We start from the raw sequence: 21,370 nt of genomic DNA, 5'->3' as shown, positions 1-21,370 counted from the left end.
CGACACTTGGGTAACTTGGTGATGAAATCCATGGTATTCATCTCCCATTTCCACTCAGGTATCTCAGGTTGCTGGAGCAGACCCGAGGGTTTCTGGTACTCCACTTTCACTTTGGCGCAAGTCAAACACTTGCCAACAAACATAGCGATCTCGGCTTTCATGTTTGGCCACCAGTATTTTTTCTTGAGATCTAGGTACATCTTGTCCGAACCTTGGTGAACAGAGTATCTGGTCTTGTTTCCTTCCTCCATGAAAATCTCCCTGAATCCTTTGGACTTTGGAATCTAGATTCTGTCCATGAAACAGTAGACTCGGTCACCTCTGATCTCAAGTTTCTTATCCATTCCCCTCACGGATTCGCTCAGTTTGTTCTTGGGTTGGAGGGCTTCTATTTGGGTGTCTCATATTTGCATGGATAAATGTGAATGGATAGTCATCATCAGTGTCCTCACTTTACGGCTTGAACTTTCCTTTCGGCTAAGGGCATATGCTACCACATTGGCCTTGCCGGGATGGTAGCGAATCTCACACTCATAATCGCTGAGTAGCTCTACCCATCTCTGTTTCCTCATGTTTAGGTCTTTCTGATTGATGATGTGCTGCAGGCTTTTATGGTAAGTGAAGATCCTACATTTGGTTCCGTAGAGATAATGTCTCCAAATCTTCAGTGCAAAGACTACGGCTCCTAACTCCAAGTCATGTGTGATATAGTTGACCTCGTGCACTTTCAATTATCTTGAGGCATAAGCAATCACTTTTCCTCTTTGCATAAGCACACATCCTAAGCCTTGATTAGACGCATCAAAATAGACAACGAAGTCTTCTGTCCCATCGGGTAGGGACATAACTGGTGCGCTGCACAAGGCTTGCTTTAATGTCTGGAATGCTGATTCTTGCTTTTCACTCCAACAAAAGGATACACCTTTCTGTGTTAGAGTGGTTAGGGGTTTGGCAATTTTGGAAAAATTTTGGATGAATCTCCGATAATAGCCGGCAAGACCCAAGAATTGACGGATTTCTGTGAGTGTTTTCGGTGCCGACCAATTCTCTATCGCTTTAATCTTGAAAGGATCTACATGAATACCCTCCTCGCTTACCACGTAACCGAGGAAAGTCACCTTCCAAATCCAGAATTCACACTTTGAAAATTTCGTGTACAACTTGTCGGATCTAAGAGTTTCCAACACTAATCTCAAGTGTTGTTTGTGATCTTCTACGCTTCTGGAGTAGACAAGGATGTCAGCAATGAACACGATGACGAATTTGCCTAAGAAAGGATGACACACCCGGTTCATCAGGTCCATGAACACTACCGGTGCATTGGTTAGAACGAAGGGCATCACTACGAACTCGTAGTGTCCATATTGAGTGCTGAAAGCTGTTTTGGAAACATCACTCTCAAGAACTCGTAGCTGATGGTACCCTAATCGAAGGTCTATCTTTGAGAAATATATTGCTCCTTGGAGTTGCTCGAAAAGGTCATCTATTCACGGAAGAGGATATCGGTTTTTGATGGTCAACTTGTTCAGATCATGGTAGTCGATACACATTCGGAAGGATCCATCTTTCTTTTTCACAAACAAAACCGGAGCTCCCTAGGGTGAGGAACTCGGTCTGATGAACCCCTTGCTGAGCAACTCGTTGAGTTGGCTAGATAACTCCTGCTTTTCTGTTGGAGCTAAACGATATGGAGACTTGGCTATGGGGGTAGCTCCAAGAATTAGGTCAACGCGAAATTTGACCTGACGTTCAGGAGGAATTCTCGGGAGCTCTTCTGGAAAGACATCAGGAAAGTTACAGACTTCAGGGATGCTCGTGAGGTCTTTAATTTCCGGCTTCTCATTGATTACATGGGCTAGGAATGCTTGGCATTCCTTTTGCAAAGTTTATGAGCTTTGATGCAGGAAATGATGCGAAGGTTGGAGCTGAGTTTATCGCCATAGATCATTAGAGTTTGATCCGTATGAAGGTTGAGACGGATGGCTTTTTCGTAGCAAAGGATATCAGCATTATTGGAACTCAACCAATCCATGCCAATGATAAGATCAAAGCTCTTTATGGAGACTGGCATAAGATCGCTGGGAAATGAATGATCGATCAGGGTAAGAGTGCAGCCTATGAATATATCGCGAGTGCTTTCTTTCTCACCGTTAGCCATCTCGACGGTAAACGTTTCGGTTAATGGTCGGGGATTAGGTTTAAGATTATGTTTGAACGAATGACTAACAAAGCTTCTTTCAGCACCCGAATCGAAAAGAATACTAGCATAAGAGTTGTTGAGAAGGAACGTACCCGAAACAACGGTGGGATGGCGACTGCCTCCTCCCGTCCCATGGCTAGGACTCTCCCGGTATTATCAGTTGTTGCATTTTTGGGGCAGTTCCTCTTGAAATGCCCAACTTCCCCACAATTATAGCAGGCTTGACCAACACCTGCTCCAGAAGATTGATTTGCAGATTGGGTCGGTGCCTTGTAGAATCGGACCGTGTGCCCCTTTTTGCCACAGTTGGTGCATGATAGATAACGGAAGGGGCCGGGGTTATGGTGGTATTTGCACTTTTCACACAGAGGAAGGTTACCAGCATACCTACTGGTAGGTGTTTGAGATGTAGATCCCACAACAGAAGCAGCAGCAACGGGGGTAGTAGCAGCATGGACTGCTACTGTCTGTTGTTTCTTCTAAGATCCTTGAGAAGGTTGGCCTTTCTTATTCTTCCAGAACTTTCTTTTCTCACCACTCATCTTGTTCGTTTCAGGGGTGGTGGTTGTTTCCTCAACCTCATCACTGTGGTGAATCAGGGTCTGAGCTAAACTTTTGGCACTGTCATAAGTATCCAGCCTCGCAAATAAGATGTTTCCTTTGGTCGGTTGGGTCAGCCCCCAAATAAATGTCTCTATCTTCTTACTCTCCGGGGTAACCATTCCCGGACAGAGTAGCGCCAGGTCATCAAACCTCGAGGTGTATGGTGCAATATCGGAACCCTTTATCTTCAGGTTCCAGAGCTCGTGCTCCAACTTCTGTATTTCGCCCCGAGGGCAGTGCTCAGCTAGAAGTTCTTTAATGGTTTCCCAACCCATAACATTTGCTACAGGTAGAGTCAGGGATTTGACTCGGCCGTTCCACCAAGTCAGGGCTTTATCGATAAAGGTACAGGCTGGGAACATTACTTTAAGGGACTCCGAACAAGCACAGATTTCAAAGATGGATTCGATTTTCTCGAACCATCGAGTGAGGGAAATGACACCTCCATTGCCATCAAAGGCCGTAGGTTTCGCGCTCATGAATTCTTTATAAGAACCCCCCTTTCGGTGTCCTTTGGCTATCTTCTTGATTTTGGGGCTGGGGACCACCTCCTGAACTATCGGGGTTCATTTGTGACATAGCGGTTGTCACTGCGGCAGTAATAGTTGTCTGTAGTGTTACAAGATCAATTTGAGGAGGAGGTGGTGGTGGAGGGTTGTTGGTCTTTGAGTTGGGTCTCTTTCTTGGAGGCATCTTGATCTAATAAGATCAGGAAAAAGAGGATGATAAGTCCTCCGAATTGAATCAAGAGATATGACGATTATATATTCCGAATAAGCGATAAAGCAAGAAAGAGTTATCAAAACATATAAATTATCGCTAGAGGAATGATCAGGGAACAACGCTCGAATAAGGATTTCTAAAAATGATTGGCTCGGGAAATACTCCCATAGTATTTCTTGATTCGCAATGACCATGGTTAGATGTTTGGGGTATTAGGGTAACTTTTAGGCATGCTGAACACCACAGTCACTCCCAAGCACATGTTGGTCGTGTCTCGAATGAATATAGTTGGCCAGGCTATATTGATCCTAGACACGACTACATAACTGCCCAGGTTTAACCGCAGTGCACAACACCCATTTACTTATGTTTTGTTCTACTTGTAGTTACGGATCTCGACGGTAAGGTATACTTGTATACTTTTGAAAATACTTATACTTTGAAGTATACTTTTACTTTAGAGCAATTAGTCCCCTTAGTGTTTATAGTTTTATACAATGTAAGGTTTGGTATACCTCATTCACTATAAACAAGGGCTCTGATACCAATCTGTCACACCCCGAAAAGCAAGGCGGAAACATTTACAGGGCGGACTCCACATTGAGTATCAAATCCAATGCACATAGTAAGCAAAGTAAACAACCATTACATTACATATGAAAATTTACATGTTGTTCAAAAGTAAAGTTGTACAAGTGTGATACATATGTATATATATGAACAAAAGCAAGACGTGTCTTCGATGCTGTCACACCCCGCTAAAGCGGAAACGCAAGGTATGACAGCGATAACGGTTTCAATGCAAAAGATAAAGATACATCACCATAGCAATATTTAAAAGTTTACAACCCATAGATTCAAAAGAAACAGAATACAAGTTTTTCAAAATAACATTGTTCAAAATATAACTTCATAATAGCTTCAACACGATGCAGCATGCTCTATGATGATGAATCTTTACATCCACTTACTAATTATTTCCTGAAAAAGCAGGTAAAACGAGCGTCAACTATGAAAATAGTTGGTGAGTATCACAAGTTTATAAATCGAGTGTACAATAATGCTTTTCGTAAGTACAAGTACATTGCTTTAATGATAAAACAAAGTTGATTGCTATTAAGGAATACAAGTTTATTGCTATAACGAGAAACGCGTTTGTATGTGTATGAGCAAACAATGAGTCTCAACCAAACCTATGACTGAAGCCCTATCGAGATCTATGCTTATCGTTCCATAGATGAATATGGTATCATGCACTTCAGCGATTCGGGCGAGTGAGGAGTTGTCAATTCCTAATAGTGCTATCCATAATGACCATTGGCTCAAAGAGTTAATGGTTAGAGATAAGGGAAGGGCCTTAGTACGATAAGTTCTCATGTTCCGTGTTGCATAGACATACATAGAGAAATATAGCAATACAATAGCAATCGTGTTTGATACAATTCAATTTAAATACAACATGCAAATAATAGTTTTTCTGGACATGCTTTTCCACCCCAAAACATAAAAACTGAAAATAGGGGAGTGCGTGAATACTCACGATGTTTTGTGTAGGCACAAGCGGTACTTCGGGATGCACCAACGTCTTACTACCGGGATCCTACGACATCAAACACACGCAGTAGTGAGTTTCCATGTCGATATCTAATGCTAATATACTAAACTCTACATATAGGGGAATGCCAATTTATGTTTTAGTATTGGATTTTATATCAATTAGTTACACTTTTTCTGAAGTAATGAAATTCTATATATCGGGCGATTAATTACAACATTGGAATATAAATTTTCCAAATTTTTAAGTCCTTATTAAAACATAAATTCATGAAAATAGCATTCAAAGGATAAAAATTCTCAAAGTTTTTATTTAACTGTTATTACACAATACTAAGCTGGGAAAAATATAAAAATGGATTTCCAAGCTGTTTAATTATATTTTATGATTTATGGGCATTTATTCCAATAAAAATTGAAATAAATAGAAAACAGTTTCCAAAATTACCCAAAGTTTTTATTAAATTGTTATAATACATAACTAGGCTGGGAAAAATATAAAAGATATTTTTCAGTGGGTATTTATATTTTTACTTGTTTTATTCCTTTAAATAGTCATTAATTAAAGAAATAATATTAAACAGTTAACATAAATCACCATAAATTTTTGTAACATCATTTACAGTATAAATATCCTGGGAAAAATATCAAAAGTGGTTTTCATTATGTATAAACTGGTTTTGGGTATTTATGTGTATTTAAGTGCATTTTAATGCAATTAGTTTTAGAAAATAAGAGAAAAATAGTTTACAGTAGAGAAAAATCTTCAAAATTTTTATGTGACCTCCTACTGTATAATACGATACCCTGCTAAAATGTCATGAATTTTGGATAATCAGAACTATTTTTCCCATTTTTAGACCATTATAATTACCAAAAATTGGAAAAAATAGTAAGACATGATGAAAAATCTTGAAATTATTTTCTGGAGTCACCCACCCATCACAGGTAAGGTATGCGAAAATTGTTAGATACAATTTTTATATCCTATACGATGGTTTTGTAATTTATCATGTCCTAAACAAAAGAAAATTAGAAATCGTATTAAACAGTAACAAAAATTTCATAATTTTGGTGAGGGGTCATTATTACCCATAAGGATCATCCATGAATTTATTTAGGATTTATTGACCTCTGGAAGTATTTTATATGATTTATGCCCTTGGTTTTAGCAATAACTCTAATAAATCAAAGAAATAACAAAAGCTCTTGAAATTTTCCAGATTATCTCATGAATGCAAGGGCTTTCAAAAGGAAAAATGTAAAAAAATTTATTCAGAAGAGAAATGAGGGTAATGATTCCAACAATTTAAGAAAAGTTACATGCAATAATGCATGAAGTGTAGATGTGGCTGAAGTTCATGAATTTTTGTAGCCCATTCAGTGATGTTTTGAGCCACGAAATTTCAACCATCATTCGCTAGATATGTTAAGTTTCTAAGGTATTTTGCCTCAGATTTATGGTTGGGTTTAAGGCCATTAATTAATTAAAACAAAAATAGTGATCACAGAAAAAGAGCTGTATGCGCAACCTTTTTGTAAAAATTTCCAAAAATCGGATATTTAATATTTTACAGTAAGACCAGTTGGGTTTGAAATTTAATTAGTGGAACTAACCAATACAAAAAGAATATCATGATTTGGTTAAGAAATGACTGAGTTATGACCGTTCAAAGTCGAACAAAGTAATCTGGCAGATTGCATGTTTGCTTGTGTGCATTATTATGGTATTTCAACAAGAACATCATGCATGTCTTTGGTAAGGCCCGATTTCTAACACATGCATGGAATGAATGAGCATCCAAGATGTACTAGAAATGGTTTAAATGCTTTTGGTCATGCATGAACACAAAAGAAATGGAGAAGAACATGAAATATTATGTTTTGATGTCACATGATCATATGTGCATCTTTTTCACTCCTTGCATGGGTTTGATCTCAGATTTTCACCATTTCTAACACATGCATTGTGTTATGGTGAGAATCTACAAACCACAAGGGGAGAATAAAGATTTCTAGCCATGGAAAGGCATACCATGAAACTATGGAAGAAGATGTTGTTGTTTACCTTGGTTTTGACCTTGAGAGAAGTAAGAACACTTCAAGGGCTTCATAATCTCGAAATTTTGCAGAGAATTGAGAGGATTTTCTTGATTTTAGAGAGAGGGAAGAAGAGAGTGAAGTGTGTGAAGAGAGTGAAGTGAGAGAGTGAAGAGGGAAGAGGTGGAGTGTGGGTTTGAGTTTAATCATGAGTTTTGGGAAGAGAGTGCATGGGGAGGGGATGGCCGGCTCTTGCATGCATTTAGGCCTCCTCTCTCCTAAATTTTAAACTTTATAACTTCCCTCCTATATTTTATATAAAAACATTCATTTTTATAAAATGTTTATTAAGCAATTTGATTTATTTAAAAATCTTGTTTTCAACAAATAAATTATGATTAATACTTGTAATTTATATTTCTAGTTCATTGGTATAATCCATAATTTGATTAATAAAATTTGATATTAGGAAGTTTATAGCCAAATTTTATAAAGTTTTTTTAAGCTTTATAATTTATAACTTTGGATTTTTGGCTCTTTAGGGTTTTTGGAATATTGTTTGATATTCAACAACATGTTGAAGTATAATTAGAATGTTTTAATTTATTTTTAGGGTTTTTTACCCTATTTCAATTATAACAAAGCTTGAAGCTTTATTCTAATTATAGTATTGGCATTTCCTATTGTAGCTAAGCAACTTACTAGAATTGTATGTATCAAGTATATTAGTCCTAGACCTTAGTTGGATCCTAGTTTATGCAAGATTTTTGACCTAATTTATACTACTAGGTCATGGCATGATGTGCATGAATGGTTATTATAAAGATGCATGAGTCCGAGAACGACCTGAATTGACAGTTGTCACAGATGCACTCCGTCTTCGACAAAAGGATCATCGGGTACCTGCCTAATGCGGACCTGAGAATACAAGCAGTTTGCAAATCAGCATAAAGCTGGTGAGTTCATAAGCAGCTTTGTTTTCTGAAAATGTACGAGTTTCCTTTTTGGTTTCTGAAAAAGTTACGACCCAAGAAAATCCCATATTTTCTTATATGTAAGTTTAGTTATCTGTTATGTTACACGGTTCTGGTTATTTTCAATTGTTATCCCAGGAAAATCCCATATTTTCCTAAATATTGACTACCGATCTGAAATGTAATGAGAAAGATGTATGCTGAAACCTGGTTATCCTTGTGAAGTGTATGTCAGTTACCAATCCGAAATGTAATGTAAAAGATGGGTAGGGGTATGAAGTCACCAGACGAGAAAACGTGTCGGTTTGGATGCTATGTGTCGGTTCGGGGCTTGATAATGCGCGAGGTTCCTATGTAATATGAAATTGTATACAAATGTATCTAATTGGACTTTAAATCACAAATTAGATATGATTATACACTCCAATACGAGAAAACACTTCAAATCAAGTGTTTGGAGTGACCCGGGTGACATCTACGGATGTGTAGGGCTTTGGAAAATGAGTTTGGTCTTCAAGAGTAAGCTTCTTATGGAGTTTACGGCCCTAAGACCATGAACACATGAGTTCACGGCTGTGAACTCATGAATGAGGGTTATTATGGTGCTACATGGTCAAATAACACTTGGGAAGGGTTGCTATGATTTAATCTATGGCATAGGAATGTGTTTTACCACCAAAGGGACCATCAAAGGGAGTTTACGACCCTAAACTATGAGTTTACAGCCGTAAGCTCCTATATACCCTTTCCTTTCATGATTTGGTGGCCCTAGATCAATCACATTTTATTCAAACCAATTTTACAAGCCTTAGGATGAATTTAGGGCATCATTTGGCATGTGTTTATGAGTTTACGACCCAGGAACCCTTTCTAGGGTGGTTTACGGCCGTGTACTCTCAAAGGGGTGGTTTTCATCATGTTTAAGGCACCTAAATCGATTGTGGTTGATTCTAGAATTTAATCCAAGGCTATTGGTGTGTTTAAGTGGCTTTTAAACACTCAAATATGAGTTTACTCTCCATGAAGGTGAGTTTACTCCCCAAAAATTGGATAGTAAACTCATGTTTACTCCCCAAAAATTGGATTCAAGGTGTCACACCCCGAAAACCAAAGGCGGAAACATTTCTGGGGCGGACTCCACGTTGAGTATCAAATCCAATGCACATAGTAAGTAAAGTAAAAAACCATTACATTACATATTGAAATTTACATTTGTTCAAAAGTAAAGTTGTACAAGTGTTATACAAATTTAACATATTGAAAAAAGTAGAGACGTGGTCTTCGGTTCACTCCGTCTTCTCCAAAAGGGATCGCTGGGTACCTGTCTAACGCGGACTTGAGAATACAAGCGGTTTGAAAATCAGCATAAAGCTGGTGAGTTCATAAGATGTTTGTTTTCTAAAAATGTTTAAGTTTCCTTTGGTTTTCAAAAAAAGTTACGAATCAAAGAAAATACCATATTTTCTTAAAAGTAGTATTTAGTTAATGGTTTGCTTACACGATTCTAGTTATGTATATTTATTATCCCAGGAAAATCCTATATTTTCCTAAAAGTAAGGTTTTAGTTAAAGACCACATTGTAAATTTTTACTCATAAAACTATTCACTGAAAATCATGGGATTACTATCCCGTACCAAATATAAGATAGTTTGATATACACAAAACTATAGATAGATGTATATTTAAAGCTATAGGACTATCATCAAGTACTAATTATAGATTCAAAACCATGGGATTATCATCCTGTACTAATTATAGATTCAAAACCATGGGATTATCATCCCGTACCAAATATAGATTCAAAACCACGGGATTATCATCCCGTACCAAGTATAAGATAGTTTGATATAAGAATTATAGATAGAAGGTAGATATGAAATTCAATTCCGTGAATAAACTTATATTAATACGTATTGTGAGTCGGGTAACCATGCTGATACAACAAAGAGACTTCCTTGACGTTTGTCAAACGTCGAAACTCTACCCAAGAATTTGTCACCCCAGGCGTGCCCGCCTAACTGTAGCTAGTAGTTAAGTTGTGGGATTGCTAGTCCCGAATAGATCTATCCACAAATTCCACGCTCTCACTTCCGGGGAGGATTTACTAATAATGATGACGAACCACACAAGCTAGTATTATACTATTCACAGTGTTCTTGAACGTTATCAAACATACTAATCGTTTAGAAACATAATACAATACAAACAGTTTAATACAATGAGATGATTTGGCAATATAATCTAAATTAAGCAGAGATAAACTGAACTAGACATAGTTTGTCTGTTAACTTTATGTAAGTCTATAATCGTAAAACATGAACTAAAGATCCCAAATTATTCCCACAATAATTTGATTGGTTTGATTGTTTCCTTTACTGAAATTCACGTAGTTATAGTTGAGAAAACATTCATTATGCTCAACATAATACATAAGGGGTAAAGATATTTAAAGGTTAGCCAGATATTTATAGAAATACATCAGTATTAGGTTTTTGAAAACATTTATAGTTTTGCTTGTATTCCCCCTGAAAACATTGAAAAACATGGAAAAAGGGTAGGGGTATGAACTCACCAATTGCGGAATGTGTCGGTTTGAATGCTAAACGTCAGTTCAAGGCTTGAAATCAAGCATGGTTCCTATGAAATGTGAAATGATACACATTTGTATGTAATTACATTTGAATTCACTAATTAGATATGATTATTTACTCTAGGAAGCGAAAACACCACAAATTAAGTGTTTGGAGCGACCTGGGTGACATCTAGGGACGTATATGGCTTGGATATTGTGTTTACTCTTCAAGAGTAAACTCCTTATGGAGTTTTTGGCCCTAAGACCATGTCCATATGAGTTCACAGCCGTGAACTCATGGATGATGGGTTTTAAGGTGCTAAATGGTCAAACATCACTTTGTGAAATTAGCTAGGATCACATCTAAGGCATATGAATGGATTTAACCCACCTATTGACCATTTAATGGAGTTTACGACAGCAAACTAGGAGTTTACGGCCATAAACTCCCCCCACACACAATCCTTATGTGCTTTGGTGGCTAGGACAATCACATTTGATTTAGACAATTTTTACAAGCCTCGGGATGAATTTTGGGCACCATTTGACTAGATTAGGTGAGTTTACGGCCCTGCAACCTATCCTTGGGGGGTCATCGCCGTAAACTCTCAAATGGAGGGTTTTTATTGTGTTTAAGGTCCTCAAATCGATTATGGTTGGTTCTAGGATTTATTCCATGGCTAATGGTGTGTTTAAATGGCTTTTAAACACTTGTTTTTGAGTTTACTCTTCAAGAATGATGAGTTTACGGCACAAGTATGTTCTTGGGTAGTAAACGCATGTTTACTCCTCAAAAATCATGTTTAGGGTGTTCTAAGTCCGAATTGGTAAGCCATAAAGTCATATCTAAGTCCTAAAGTTGGTTTGGAGGGGTTTTAAGGCTCAAAAACCCATTCTATTTGAGTTTAAGGCCGAAGCATGCTCTAGGGCTGTAAACTCATGAAGATGGTCCTAATAAATGTTTAAACTCGGATTTGAAGGCTAAACAGGTTGAATAACAAGTTAGGGAAGTTACCTTGAAGATTTGAAGCCTAAAATTGATGTTTTTGGACTTAGATCTTTGATTTGAGGAGAGAGGTTAGAGAGAGAGTAGTGTGAGAGGGAAAAAGCATCAAATGGAAGCTTAATATTCTTTAAATAGGTCCTAAGTTCGGGACACGGTGGAATTCTACCCGATACCGGCGTTAAACGGGGCTTTTGGTCGCACCCGATTAAGATGTCGTAACCCGATATGGTTGAAACTAAAATGTTTCCGATTACTAATATGGAGTGTTAAAATGAGTTCTAAACATGTTTAGACATCCATTAAGTCATAATATAAATCTCAAAATAATGACTTAATTTAAAAACTTAAACCGAAACAATTCGAAAGAGACGAATTTTATGGACGGAATGGGTTACGGCGATGGACAAACTTCGGGTTGTCACATTATCCCCCTGTTAGAGGGAATTTCGTCCCAAAATTCAAACTTTAAATGGAACTCAAGGATTTCGAAAGAGATAAGGATACTTCAATTTTATCGGATCATTACGCTCCTAATGAATTCGTGTCTTCGTATGGCATTCCGGCGAACCTTCGTTATCCGGATACGGTTTTGTTTCGTATGTTTAATCTCTCGATCTACGGTTTCGATTGATTTCTCCATGAGGTCTCAGACTTTCTTTGGTTTCGGTCACATTGAAGGGATTACTAGGGTTTCGTCGAGTAGGTACTTCTTATGAATAAAGACGTTGAATAGCGGATGGATGCTACTAAGTTTCGAAGGTAGTTGGAGTTCGAAGGTTACGGATTCAATCCTAACGAGGATCTCGAAGGGTCTAATGTACCACGGGTTGAGTTTTCCATGCTTTCCTAGGTGTACCATGTCTTTCCATAATAAGACCTTCTACAGGAGGGTACATCTTTCGGTGTCGAAATGGTTAAGGTTTTGGTGATTCAGGAAAATTTTTGGAAGAACCTGCAATAGTAGCCAATGAGACCCAAGAATTGACGGGTTTCTGTGGGTATCTTTGGTGCCGAATACTTCTCTATTTTCTTGATCTTAAGGGGATTCCACATGTATGTCTTCATTGTCTACTACATGACCAAGGGAAGTGGTTTGATCGATGAGCATCACTACAAGCTTATAGTGACCGTATCGAGTCCGACATACTGTCTTAGGAATATCACTCTCGTGGACTCGTAGCTGATGGTACCTTGACCTAAGGTTTATCTTTGAGAAGTGGTTGGTTCTCTGAGGTGGATCGAAATGGTCATCTATTCGAGGAAAGAGGATATCGGTTTTGATGGTCAATTCATCAAGCTGACTAAATAACTCCTGCATTACTGTTGGCGCTAATCAACATGGGGGTTTGGCTACGAGGGTACCTCCGGGAATTAGGCCGATGCGGAACTCGACTCGACACTCGGGAGGAATTCCTGGAAGCTCTTCGGGATAAGACGCTAGGAAAATTTTAGACTTCGGGGATGCACTTCCTGTTTCTCAATGGTCAATTAGGCTAGGAAATTATGGCACACTCTTTTGGGAAGCCCTTCGGGCTTTTGACATACGAAATGATTCAACAGCTAGAACTAAGTTTATCATCTATGATGTTGAGAGTTTGGCCGGGGGAAGGCTGAGATAGATAGATATTTCGGAACAAGGATATCATCACAATTGAGACTAAATCAATCCATGAAAATGAATATTTCAAAGTTCTTAATTGCAAAAACAGCATAAGATCGATAGGAAAAGAACGATTTCTGAGGGTAAGAGTTCAACCCATGAATATATCGCTAATGTTCTCCTTCTCGTTGTTAGACACCTCGACGGCTGACATTTCGGTTATTAATGGAGGACTATGGTTAAGGTGATGTTTTGATTGAGTGGATAACAGATTCTCTTCAACAATATAATCGAAAAAAAGAAATTTGCAAGTATAAGGGCTGCCGAGGAAGAAGAATATATATATACCTGTGGCAACGGTGGGATCGCCGGCGGCCTCACCTTGTCCTATAGCTAGGAATCTTATAGCGTTGCCAGTTGTTGCTGCTTTGGGGCAATATCTCTTGAAATGTCCTACTTCGCTGCAACCATAGCAGGCCCGACTGACACCTGCTCCAGATGATTGGTTTGTTGATTTGGCTGGTTTTCTGCAGGTTCGAGCAAGGTGGCCCTTCTTGCCATAGTTGTTGCAAAGTCTTTCGCGACATGGTCTAGGAGTACGATGATGATAGCTACATTTGTCGCACCAAGGAAGGGTACCAGTATATCCACTGGTAGGAGTCTGAGCTGTAGATCCAACGGCAGTGACGGCAGCAGGGACAGTAGCAGCATGGACTGCTAGTGTTTGTTGTTTCTTAGAAGATCCATGTGTACTTTGGGCCTTCCGCTTGTTCCAAAATTTCTTTTTACTTCCACCACTACTCTTAGTTAGCCCAGGAGCGGTGGTCTCCTCATCAGGTTTATCTTCGTGGTCGATTAGAATTTGCGCAAGACATTTGGCGCTGTCGTAAGTATCCAGCCTCGCAGCTAGGACGTTTCCCTTGGTGGGCTGGGTCAACCCCCAGATGAATCTCTCTATCTTCTTACTCTCTGGGGTAACCATTCCCGGGCAGAGTAGCGCCAAGTCGTCAAACCTTGAAGTGTTACTGGCTATGTCGGAACCTTGCATCTTTAGATTCCATAGTTCATGCTCCAACTTTTGCATCTCGCCCCGTGGGCAGTACTCGGCAAGAAGGAGATCCTTTATGGCCTCGCAACCCATAGCATTAGCTACAGGTTAAGTTAAGGATTTGACTCGGCCATTCCACGAAGTTAAGGCTTTATCGGTGAAGGTACAAGCGGCAAACTTCACTTTATCCGACTTAGAGCAAGCACAAATTTCGAAAATAGATTCGATTTTCTCGAACCATCAAGTTAGGGAAATGACACCTCTAGTGTCATCGAAGGATGTGGGTTTCGCGTTCGTGAAGTCTTTATAAGAACCCCCTTTTCGGTGTCCTTGACTATCTTCTAGGTTCTGGGGTTCGGGATCAGCTCCTGAACTACTGGGGTTCCTTTGTGACATGACTACTGTCACCGCGGCAGTAAAAAGTGTCTGAAGGGTTACCATATCGATTTGAAGAGAAGGTGGCGGCGGAGGAGGGTTGTTGTTGGTCTTTGAGCTGGGTCTCTTTCTTGGAGGCATCTTGATCTAATAAGATTAGGAAAGAGAGGATGATAAGTCCTCCGAATTGAATCAAGAGATATGACAGTTATATATTCCGAATAAGCAATAAAACAGGTAGGAGTTAGCAAAACAGATAATTTATCACTAGAGAAATGATCAGGGAACAACGCTCGATTGAGGATTTCTAACAAGGATTGGCTCGAGAAGTACTCCCGTAGTGTTTCATGATTCGCTACGACCACGGTTCGATGTTTGGGATATTAGGGTAAGTTTTAGGCATGCCGCCACCACACTCACTCCCAAGCACATGTTGGTCGTGTCTCGAATGAATATAGTTGGCCAGGCAATATTGATCCTACACACAACTACATAACTGCCCAGGTTTAACCGCAACATACAACACCCATTTACTTATGTTTTGTTCTACTTGTAGTTACGGATCTCGATAGTTAGGTGTACTTGTATACTTTTGAATATACTTATACTTTGAAGGATACTTTTAGTTCAGAGCACTTAGGCCCCTTAGTGTTTATAGTTTTATACCATGTAAGGTTTCGTATACTCCATTCACTATAAACAAGGTCTCTGATACCAATCTGTCACACCCCGAAAACCGAAGGCGGAAACATTTCCTGGGCGGAATCCACGTTGAGTATCAAATCCAATGCACATAGTAAGTAAAGTAAACAACCATTACATTACATATTGAAATTTACATTTGTTCAAAAGTAAAGTTGTACAAGTGTTATACATATGTAACATATTGACAAAAGTAGAGACGTGGTCTTCGGTTCACTCCGTCTTCTCCAAAAGGGATCGTTGGGTACCTATCTAACGTAGACCTGAGAATACAAGCGGTTTGAAAATTAGCATAAAGTTGGTGAGTTCATAAGATGTTTGTTTTCTAAAAATGTTTAAGTTTCCTTTGGTTTTTCGAAAAAGTTACGAATCCAAGAAAATCCCATATTTTCTTAAAAGTAGTATTTAGTTAATGATTTGCTTACACGATTCTAGTTATGTATATTTATTATCCCAGGAAAATCCTATATTTTCCTAAAAGTAAGGTTTTAGTTAAAGACCGGATTGTAAAGTTTTACTCATAAAACTATTCACTAAAAATCATGGGATTAATATCCCGTACCAAATATAAGATAGTTTGATATACACAAAAGTATAGATAGATGTAGATTTAAAGCTATAGGATTATCATCCAGTACTAATTATAGATTCAAAACCATGGGATTATCATCTTGTACTAATTATAGTTTCAAAACCATGGGATTATCATCCCGTACCAAATATAGATTCAAAACCATGGGATTATCATCTCGTACCAAATATAAGATAGTTTGATATAAGAATTATAGATAGAAGGTAGATATTGTGACAACCCGAAATTTCCATTCTGAACAAACCATTTGAAGCCAATAGAAGTTGAACAGTTACAGTGAAAATTCAGACTTCAAGTATAAGTTTGGCAGTTTTCAGGATTTACACTTAACGAGATATCAGGAGAGTGGATGCACTAGGGTTTTCTGCAACACTGTTATTCCAATACTCTAGGATATTAGAGTTCCTTCCGAGAATAAAAATATTTTATGCCAAAAATATCTAAGGACTATAAATAGAATTCTAAACCAAATAGTTCATTAGTTACATTTCCAATTAGAGAAAAGCCAAAATTCTCTCTCACGGATCTTTAGGTTTTTATCCCATATTGTGAGTACTTCGATCTAGTTATGTTATATAGCTTAGATTGTGTTTAGAAACATCAATTTCATAACAAAACAACTAGATTTGGGAGTTTACCGCCCAAGAACGTTCTTGGAGAGTAAACTCCAATATGTGGCTTAAATGCTACCTAGTCCTTTCCCCGTGATTTATAACTACCTTAGGCTTATATACTAGTGTGTATATGACTAGAAAACATCAAAATTGGATCAAGACCCCAAGATTTGGGAGTTTACCGCCTAAGAACACTTGGGGAGTAAACTCTATTTTAAGGTCCTAAGGTGTCCCAAAGTCCCTCAAAGCCATGGAACTCGAACTAGAACCCACCATTGCATATTTAGGACACCAAAACAATTAAGATTCAAGGGGGAAAAGAGAGTTCACGGCCAAGGAGGTTCTTGGGCCGTGAACTCCATGTTTAAGTGCCAAAATGCCTTAAAAACCCTATTTAAGCCAAGATACTAATTTAGGCATGTACCTAAATGAGTTTACGACTAGCAAACACACTTGGAACACCAAGAGTAAGGTATTCACGGCCTAAAAGGTTCTAGGGCCGTGAACTCCTTTAAAAGGTGCCAAATGGTGCCATAAATCCCCCTAAAGCCTTGGACAATTTCCTTGATGCATTCCTTGATAATATAGGGACTTGAAAGCACAATAAACTTTCCCACAAAGGAGATTACGGCCGTAAGGTCCCAGGGCCGTAAACTCCTCAAAGGAGTTAATAGGAAGCCCAAACACTTGATTTAGCCTTGAAACAATTCACCAAACTAGTTGTATAAGTGATAGGCTTCATTTAGAGACCTTGTTGAGAGTTTACGGCCAGGATTTACTCCCCTGGGCCGTAAACTCCAAAGCATGTGGTCATTTGACCATAAACTCCAATTTGAGGTATTGCACTCCTTTGTTGCAACCCATTTGCCTCCTAACACTTGACCAAAAGCGTTTTCCTCGCATTAAAATGCTTATACTTGTATAATTAGTGTTTTAATCACTAATTATTTAAATACATATGTCTTCATATGTAATTAGGATCATTGTGTGTGTCTAAAGTCTTCACTTGACACCGAGCACTTGTCTGATCATTCCTTACGATAACCTTCTGTTCAATTCCAATCACTTACTGCAGGTGAGTTCATACCCCTTAATCAATGTTTTAACTATTTTTTGATGTTTTATGGGGGGGATACAATTAAAATTATGCTAGTTACTGCATCAATCACATGTGATTAGTAAGCAGCATTAAAATGACTGGCTACTCATTAGCCATTCTACCGAAGAGATTTCCTTCAAATGATTTTCATAAACATTTTATATGTTTAAAACTCCTTATTACACTGTACATTTTACTCTGTATGTTTTATTTCAAACTTATTTACAATTGTGATTCAAACAAACGTTTCCTTATACTAAATTGTTTCATCAAACCCATGCTTTCAAACCGTTTTATAGATCGACATCAAGTTGATCTTTTCCAAGAAAATATTTATGCTCAAAAGTTTTTACAAAACTTATTTTATGCTTTTATTATAAATTGCATGCCTCTATATGTATGGTTATATAAAAATGTTTAAAAGACTTAGGAAGGCTATCCACCCTATTTCCTTTTCGCGCTTGAGATGTGGTCTGGTGGGATATCGGGTACCCGTACGAAGGTCGTTTAAATATTAGTTATATATCATGTGTACATATATAGTCATAAAGGTTCTTCAAGTTCATTCAATACCCTTGGGTAGCAAGGGTATACATCCATGTTCAAACGTACCAATTAGATTATTAGTAAACTACCATAGGGGTAGTTTAGGAAGATACTAGAACAATTACTAGAACACAATATCATACTATGAGTCAGTTCATTCATGAGTCAATACTTACTACTATGAGAACATATACAACTATACTGGAGAAGAACATATACAACTATACTAGAGAAGAACATATACAACTATACTAGGAAGAGAACATATACAACGATACTAGAACAAGTAACATTACATTACATATACATGAATACGTTAACAATTGTGATCCACTGTATCGGAGCATTCCTTAAATGTCATGGCCCGAGTTGTAGGCAGAATTCTCTTGGAGGGAGAGCGTGAGTTTGTGTATAGATCTATACCGGATTGAATATCCTACACCTTGCTGCTAGCTACAGCCGGACCTGCAGGTCTGCGGGTGCCAAACGTCATTCCGTTTTACGACAATTCGTATGTCGTTGTTACCAGTCAATAGTATGGTACAACTAATCACATGATGCCTTAATATCAATCCGGTTTAAGGTAGTTAGTACAACAGTAGTTCCTATAATACAACACTACAGTACTACATTTATTTTCCCTTTACATATATTTAGTGATCTTTTCACTTAAACATTTAATGTAAAAACTATATTTTGATAATGATAGTTACACTTGGGAAAATTACACACTTTTATAAGAAACGAATATTTAGAACAGTTAAGTCTTGGTAGAAGACTACATTGAGAACAGTAAAGTCTTGGTAGAAGACACCGTTATATAAAAGTTGGAATTATAGGGATTTCTAGAGCTTCTCAAACGTATACAGTTGTTTTACAAACATTTTTATACTTACAGTTCATTTACATTTTCCCATACTTACAGTTCATAAACATACAAATTCTTACATACAAATTAGGACACTAAAATACTTATGATCACACCAACTTCAAAGCTGATACTCGCTTTCAAAATTACTTGTATCCTCAGGTCATCATAGACAGGTACTGATGCAAGAAGAAAGGAAGATGGAGCTTGTCCAAGACTCATCTTTCTATAATAATTATATTATTAATGAAATGGATGATGTTGTTGCTTGTTTATTACTTTTCATTGTTATGATACTGTACATGACGTCCTCCGCCCAGAACGTTTCCGCCGTTCTTGGTTTTGGGGTGTGACAGATTGGTATCAGTGCATTGTTTATAGTGAATTAAGTATATCAACCCATAAAAGATATACTAACTATAAATACATAAGGGATTAAAAATACTCTGACCAGGAGTTTATACTTTAAATAATAAAATGTGTAATTAAGTATACGTGTTGCATTCATACTAAAATCAGTGTCACTAGGACAATACAAAAGAATTACGATTGTTGGACAACGCAAGTGGGCTTACAGATATATGGTCAAAACTGGGAAGATATAGCCTGATCACCTATATTATCTGAGGGTTGACTAGCATGTGACAAAGCGTAGTTGTGTGGTTGCAACAAGTCTAAAATCTTACCAACCCTACCACAATGAGAACAATAGAACATAACATTATACTTAAAATACTATAGGAGTATTTGGTGTTACTATACGTACTTAATACTGGAGAATTAAAACGGGATCTTCATTACTAAGTTGATAGTTGCTAAGTGGATACACTAATGCCATATGTAATTAGGATGTTATAGACTTAGAATCTATGAAAATTTTACTTTAATTTACCCCTATTCTGTGTGAATATGGAGTTAAGGTCACTTATTCAAAGGCCTATCCTATTTCAATTATATATAACTGGTATGCACCTCACAAATAGCGATGTAACTGATGAAGATTTTCTAAATAATTATCTAGATAGTTCGTCTAATAATTATTTTCTTACCCCAATTCTCGCGTAGATAACATGGCTGGACTCCATCCCCACGGCAACCAGTACCTTCCGAACGAAGTCATTGCTGGATGGTTTGGAGAAGAACTAGAGAATGATCATCCGATTCCTTTGAATGATCACCACGATGAAGACCTCACAGATGATGGTAACTCCGAACCCGAGGTTGAGAACCTACCCCAGGCAGCTCCCGTTCCAATTCCTAACCCTCGTCCGGCTTTTCATGGGCCGACGCCTCCATGGGTGGAATGTTTGGAAACATGGAGCCAAGGGCAAGATCAGCCCATGCCATTTGATGGTGATCGAAAATTTTATGACCTGAGCAATGGGGGCTCGGCAGACAGAAGCTTGCCAATCCTGGTCCGCAGAGTGGCCCGAAATGAGATTCAAGGCAGGACAGCCCTACATCAAATCACTGAAGTTGTCGCCAATGTGAGAATGCATACCGTCCGCACCATTCGTCTAGAAGATGCTCGTGAGAGATCTGAGAGAAACCATGAAAACCTGCTAGAGACACTAGCTGAATCCCGAGCCGAAGTCATAGAACTCCGAGTACGGCAGAGGGTGTACGAAAGACACCTACTCGATGTAGAACGTCAACTGGCTGAACTACGAGTTCACCAGAGGGATTACCGTCGCCAGTAATAAATGTTTTACTTTATTTTCCTTGTTAAAAAGGAATGTTTTTCTGTCTATGCCCAAAGTGGCATTTTCTATGAAATTATCGTGTACCGTAAGTACTTTTGGTTAGGTCTTTATACAGTCATGGAATATTTTCTCTGGATATGATGTAAGACCTTTTACAAGGTCATTCTCCTGAACTTTTACGTCATGAATATCAAAGATTTTGACAGTCGGCTAACTTCTGTGTCATTCTTTATTCAAGTACCCTTATCATACTTTCATTAGAGTCTATCTGAAACTTGCTTTAGTTAAGTCATTGGACTATAGTAATTTAGCTCCGGAGACATTCCAAGTCTCTTTCAGTGGTTGGATCTTGTTATTCACCAACCCACGATACCTCGGCTTGAAAGACAAACGTCTTAAGACCATTCTACAAACTCACTTCCATTCCATTACTAGGACTGCGTCATAGGGATGTAGGTCAATCCTTCATGAACACACCTCCATCCAGTACTAGGACTGCATCATAGAGATGTAGGTCAAACCTTCGTGAACATACTTCCAATTCGTGCTT

Source organism: Lactuca sativa, chromosome 5, assembly GCF_002870075.4.
Source record: "Lactuca sativa cultivar Salinas chromosome 5, Lsat_Salinas_v11, whole genome shotgun sequence".
NCBI classification, from domain to species: domain Eukaryota; kingdom Viridiplantae; phylum Streptophyta; class Magnoliopsida; order Asterales; family Asteraceae; genus Lactuca; species Lactuca sativa.
The sequence above is the reverse complement of the archived record's forward strand: the minus strand, read 5'-3'. Positions refer to the sequence as shown.